The sequence below is a fragment of the Betta splendens genome, chromosome 15, assembly GCF_900634795.4.
Source record: "Betta splendens chromosome 15, fBetSpl5.4, whole genome shotgun sequence".
Taxonomy (NCBI): domain Eukaryota; kingdom Metazoa; phylum Chordata; class Actinopteri; order Anabantiformes; family Osphronemidae; genus Betta; species Betta splendens.
Window position 1 is genome coordinate 19294631 of NC_040895.2, and position 6721 is coordinate 19301351.

Below are 6721 nucleotides of genomic sequence, written 5' to 3' on the forward strand. Positions count from 1 at the left end.
ATTAGGGCCTTCTGAGATCTAGCTGTAATCAGCAGGTGAGAATAAAAGCTTGTTATACAGAACACGAAGCAGTTTGTTATGTATTTAGTGAGTGGGTGGGTGGATGAGAATGGTCTGACCTGAGGTTCAGTTGGTTCAATTGTGTTTCTTTGTGACAAGACTTTCAACTGAATTGGATAGAGCATTTTAAAAGTCATCTACTACTTGAGAGCAGAGGTAAGTAACACATTCTCAGCCAGAGTAGAATGATCAGAAACCTCAGAGAATGTTTAAGTTTTTTTAAGAACCTCTTTTAAATGAACAGAAACCACTTTTAACCCTGTTTACTGATTCCAACAAGTGTTGATGTGATGATTTAGTTGTCATTATTGGTAATGTCTCTAAATGTTAAAGTTATTTGTCAAGGGACACACTGAAGGCTTTATTCATGTATTTGATTTTTGTTTAGTGAAAACATCAAATGGAACACTCCATCAATTTAAGGGCTTTCTTTTTTTGTAGGTGTTGAACGTGATATGGGAGATTAAACTGCTCGTAAATATTATGGTAGATAACAATGAATTGGGTTTAGTCAATAGTCGGCTGAATCCAACCTCCATAGTAAAAAACTGTGATGTTTTGCTTTTCATAATGAGACTCGAGCGAGGAGGATCAGAGTGAAGATGTAACTGACAGAGGATCTGTGTTTGTATATAATGCAGGTGTATATTTGGGAGGTGTGCAGCAGCTCCTCAGCTACACTGTAAAATGTTCCCATGCAGCACATCTCTCAGCCAATAAGCTCACAGGGCAGAAAAGCTCTTGTGATTGTCTGGCTTGCTGGTGATTGTCCTTGTGTCTTTGGACCATTTCTGAACGTCCGGAATTACATTGTGACTCGTTGGGCAGGCCCTGTCACGTGGTCTTGGGTCATGTCAGGATATTGTGTCACTCACAGCGATATGATTTTGGAGGGCAGGGACAGTGGGCTCATTGATGATCTTGCCTTTTTACTGTTAGTCTTTTTTACACTTGTGTCTTTAAAGGGCTTGTTAAGACTTGATCTGAAGACTTTGACAGTAAGGGAGGGAATGGCTTGTTGGGGTCTTGCCTTTATTAAATGAGTGTGGGGTTGGGGTATGTGATCTTGTAGGAGTTCTTTTTGTTTAGTAACAAACATTGTAAGTAATGATTATGATGATTGTATCATGTTACCATTGAGCCAATCATGTCTTCTGTCCAGCATTCGTTCACTCGACAGATTGTATTGAAGATTTGCAAAGAAAAGCCAATAAATCGTGTAATTTTTTTCCCTTCCTTTTGTTGATCAAGTCAACTTCAGGTAAATACCAGTCTGTGAAAAAATCTTAATCATCCCAGGTGAGGTCTGAATGTTTAAGTCATGCCAACTAAATGACTTCTCAGTAGAAATGTTTCATCACCATCAGTGGCTCTTTAGTTTGAGGGAACTTGGTGAAGGCCACACATTTTTCTTCAGATTGGTTTTCTCTCCCATCTGTAGACAATGGGTTGTTATGTGAACAAAGGGCTGGAGGTGCAGTAGTGAGTCCGTGTTGAACTCTCAACTACTTACTGTAGCTCCTCTCTCTACCATTGGGTCGTTGGATGTGTTCTTCATGTTGGACTAAACCAAAGAACAGGAATTGGATGTGCTGTTTTTGAACATGATTTCGTTAAACATACTGAGGAAATAATTGTGTATATATCAAATTGAAGGGTAACTACATACTGTAGCATTGACCATCTGCCAGTTAAATCATCAAACACAAACAAGTTTTATTAAAGCTATCCCACAAACATCCACTCAATGTTGAGACGTTTTTTTTTCACTAGCAGTAAATCAGATGAAAGAAGCTGTACGAACTAGAGATGTCCAATTGGCAGTCCCGCTTGACACAGAATCGAAGTGGAACTGTCTCAGAGTTGATCTAGAGTACGTACCAAATCACGTGACCAATACGGGCGTGCTGTCAACACATCATGTGAGTGCTGAGTACTTATCTGTGGGCTGGTTGTTTCAATATGTCAAAGCTTTATAAAACATGGCAGGTGGACATAAACATCTATAACGTAGACATGTTACAAATATCTTTAACCTTTTGGACCCCTTGTTTGGGTGGTTCAGATGGACAATTAAAGTCTTTTTCATTCTTTCAGGAAAAGAAAAGGTGAGCCATTCACATCTCCCACCACACAAATTTGGGAGAGGTGGGGCCTAATAGGTGCATTATTAGGACTGTGATCCTAAACAACCACGTATTAGTGAGGGTTTGATGGTCAGTCTGCTCTGATGCAGTTCTCAAACAAACCAGCAGTGTAAATGTTCTGACTGTCAAGTTGCTCAGTGCTTCACAAGGTTTCGATTTTGTCGTCACTAATTTGCATTCCACAGAACTGCAGATGTAATTAAATACAGAGTATGCTTTTTTGATCAGAACTACCCTTTGTAAAATAATAAATTCTTGCTGTACTTGTGCTTGTTTTTGTTCAATCGGAGTGATGATCAGTTGCAGCTTGTGATCAGCCTCATTCCAAACACCTCCATGACCTCTGTGGCTGTATTTTCTAGAGAAACCAAATAACCTTGACCCTCTCTCTGACCTGTGACTACGCTTCTTTTTTTTATTTGGTTTTGACTTGCGTTTGTTAAGGTTATGTAGCATTCTGATCTTTAGTCTGATCGGCTTAAGGTTGTTATAAATGAGTGCGATCCCAGTCGAGGAGAGGAAATGACTTTATTTGTCTCTACATGTTTCTTCATCAACAGACTGGTAATGTGTTCTTGACGCAGTGTGGTCAGAAAGCGCCCTGCTCAGGCATTGCAGCGGTCGGTTTGTAGCAGCATGTCCAACCAGGGCGAGAGCAGTAGTCCAGCTGAGTGCAACCCTTTTCTCCATTATCTAAAGTAAGAAGGTCAGTGTGAGAATATGCAAAGATGTTTGACCTAAGTGAGTACTAGGACACTCACCTCTAGTGTAGCACGCCTGCTGGACCTGCTGGTGCATTGTAACAGGTGGTTGTTTAACATCAGAAAGTCATGACCGTAACACTCAATGTGGAATGGTCACCTGCAATACATGTGTTGGTGTCACCTCATCATGCTGCACCTTGGTTTTAACATGTATTAAATCAAAAGTTAATTTGAGTCGAGTCCTTGTTTTTGTCAGTATGAATTGGGTCAATACAAGGCCTCTAACCTTATGGTTCAAAGTATTTAACATCTGCTGTTAAATGGGTAAAAGTTGTAAATTGTAATATATATTAATTTTTATACTCCCATTGAATTTGAGTGTGTATTCCTACCTAGGCAGATCAGTGGCAGCAGTAGAAACAGAAGGAAATAAGGCTTCATGTCTGTGTTTTAGATATGAAGTAAGTACTCTGTCTCATCTGAGCTGAATGAACTTGGACTTTTAAACTGTTCCTAAATAGGTACAAAGGTTCAGTGACCAGAAGTGAAAATCGGTCTTGTATTTGTTCCAAATCGTACTTGATATAAATATTTTAAACATCTACTGAGTCATGGTTGCACAAACATGGTTATTGTCTATTGGAAGTATGGTTGGTGTTAGTGCATTTTACACAGGCACTTTACAACGGAAACTTAGTTTCTGTCTTATTAATTCTTGTTCCAAGCAACCTTTTAATTATTTGGTGATATATGATTATGTTGTTTAACCTCAGAATTGGAGCAATATCACGGTTTTGACTAGTCTTGGTAACATAATTGGTATATTTATGCAGTGTATTTAAATAATTAGTTGTGTATGTTGTTGTTGGTTAGCAGTAATAAAGGTGTCAGTGAAACCAAAGAAATTCAAGATTCCAAAATGTTTGTCTCAGTCATGACTGTAAACAAGTAATTGGAGAAGAATTTGTGTGTTGTAAAGGGAGCAGATGCTGGTAGTACAACGTGTGTTAATAAAATGGGAGCAAATTCAGAGGTCAGTGTCTGTCCACAGTTTGACTGGCCAAAAGTTAAATAATTGACAGTATGAAAACAGTTAAGTGATTTAGGATTCTATGATGGCAATAAGTCAGAACACTGAGGATGTTTTTCAATCTCTAAAATGGATTATGACTGATATATAAAATACCTCCTTTGAATAGTGGAGCAATGATAATCAATTGTTTGGGTTAGGAGGTAATAAGAGATTTCAAAAAAGTGTCGGCCTGCACTTTTTAATGTAATGAAGGGCTGCAGGGGGGCTGCAACTGCATTTTAAGATATGCTTCCAACCTGCTGTGAGTGTGAAATTAATTTACGAAAGTAAGTGTTATCAGGAACCATCGTGTTACTTGGGAACTCACCGGCTGTGTCCCCAGCAGGCTGTGTGCACTTGGGTGTACTTGGGTTCAGGACCAGGAGCGTCTTAGATGGTGGGGCTCCCTCCTATGGTCTCTGTTTGCTGGGGTTAGGTGAAGGATTGGATCAGGGTTATTTGTTTATCTGTGTGGATCTCAGGTGCGCTGGCTCAGGGTGGCTGAAGGAGGCATGGAAGATGAATACCTTTTCTTATGATCGGACGGACGACCCATCTTCCAAAACAGGAGCAAGTTAATAGCCTAGAGATTGACCAAGACGAAATAGAATTTTTTATTTTTTTTATTTATTTTTTTAATAAATAAAAATACATATGATGACAGTGCCAAAGGAGGTAAGTGTTTAAAGACTATGTCTAAGAATCAAGAGTATAGACTATGCAAATAAAAGTAATAGTTATTTAAGTGCCATTATCTTCATTAATTCACTCTGCATGCAATAAAATCAACATTCATTATAATAGAAAAAGAGAGGTCATGCAATATCCTTTATTATCCTTTTGGTCATAGATGCTTTGGAATAAAAACAATAAATATGATGAGGGGTAATCCTCAATCAAGTGCCAACAAAAAGGTAAGTGCTTGGCCTCTGTTTAGGAATAACAATGCCAGTAGGGTCATGCAAATGGCAACCATTAAGATGTTTTGGTCAACATTCTTCACTCTATGTGCAATAAAGTCCACATTCATTATTAATAGACAATAGATAATAGAAAGTTCATGCAATATATTATGTAAAGTGATTCCATGATTAACAGAAGAAAAAAAACAAATATTAAACTATAGTTTATTTGTCATTGCTTCCCTCTCTGTCACACAGGAAGCGGTATGGAAGTGGGCTATAACGCTCTCATCTGTCAAGAAAACGGTACTTTTTGTTTGTTTCTTATACGCTTTTCAGTTCGAATATCTCTTCCTCTCCCACCTCTGTGTCTAATTCTGAATTAAAGTTGCTTTATTGTTTTCATTTAAGCCCTGTTGTGCGTTGTGGTGGCCCACCAACATTTGTATCCAGTGCTGCTCTCTTCTTTTCCGTGCCCATCGTCCAGTTGGCCTGCCATTCGAGGCCGAAATGGTGAGGTGTTTTGAGAGGTTGCTAATGGAGCCCTCTTGTGGCTGATTTAAGGCCAAGCACCCGTCTGTCTATGTCTGTGTGTGTCTTGTGGAACAAATGTCAGGCCCCTCTTCAGCAGGCTCAGCTGTGCGGCAGTTGGCAAAAAGAGCGTCGAAAGGTTGAGGACATTTGAGTGGGAAGAGCCACTGTCTCCCTTTGTTGTGCGTGTGTGAGGCAGGAGGCTCGAGGCCTCCTGACCTCAGCGTGCTCTGGTTGGAGTTGGGGCCTACTGTAAATTTAAGCTCAGCTTTTGACACCAGAGGTCGAAGATGCTGTGTGCCGTGCCGCCGTGGTCCATGGATGTTATCTGCTCTGGTTCTGAACGGTCCTTGTGGATTCTAGGCAATGAAGGTAAGTAGTTAGTAATATACGTATTAATGGTGTCCAGGTTCTGTTCTGTATCTGTGTGAGGGATGGGTGAGTAATTAATGAGGGGGAAAAAGAGCTGGCATTTGGAAATGGACTCGGATGCCCTGTACAGCGCTCCAAGTTGTTTTATTGATGTTTCTGAGGGTCCTGGTCCCTATTATGAGTCCCACTGAGGAAGACCACAACCTTGAAGAGGGGTGTGCTGGAGTTTTCTGTACCACTTTCCAAAAGTGGTAGAAATTGGCACCAGGGTAGCTGTCGATTTGTACCTCTGGGTGCATAAACTCAAGGATCCGTTAAGGTTCGAGTCCCACCAATATACGTAAGTTTTTTACCCCTAATGTGCCAGTCCCAGTTGCGTGAAGGCGAGGGGGCCTTGTGGCTGGTGGAAAAAACAATAAGGTACGGTTCTGTTCTCCTCTCACTGCCTGACGTAAAATCATCTCCCATTCTTCGTCCTCAGCCCGCCCAAAGTGCCCTGGTGAGGACTCCACGCGACCATGCTACCGAGGTGTTTTTTGGAGGTATCAGAGTGGATTGTCCAGTTTGTTCAACTTGGATGTTTTTCATTTTCTCGTCCTTTTTCCTCCACCTCTTTGTTTTTAATTTTAGCCTGGACCGATCAGGTGTCTGGGGGGCTGGCTCCCTGGCAGGGGGGCGGATGGCACGGCTGAGTGACCTGGGAGGACAGAGGTCAGCAGAGGATGGGAAAGCTGGTCAATGTCACTGTGGTGAGTGTTGCCACATTTGTTAAGTCCCTGGCCTGTCGTACCTGTAAGCCTGTTTACGATCGTTGCCTGTGGTTGGTAAATTTCCCCTCCGGGATCACAGACACTGACTTAATGGGGTGGTATGGCGTCTGTTCTGTAAAGGAAGGATTATTAATTACACTCCGGTGCCGGAGGAGAGTCTAAT

The 6721-nt window shown here is 41.0% G+C and overlaps 1 non-coding gene across 1 annotated transcript; it reads right to left on the reverse strand.

Moving 5' to 3' along the window:
- Positions 1-2716: 2716 nt before the first annotated feature.
- On the reverse strand, positions 2717-3489 carry LOC121202767 (uncharacterized). The gene is made up of 2 exons (XR_008692565.1): positions 2969-3489; positions 2717-2900 (listed from the first exon to the last, which is right to left on the reverse strand). It is a non-coding gene; the product is annotated as an uncharacterized LOC121202767 (transcript).
- Between the last annotated feature and the right edge of the window lie 3232 nt (positions 3490-6721).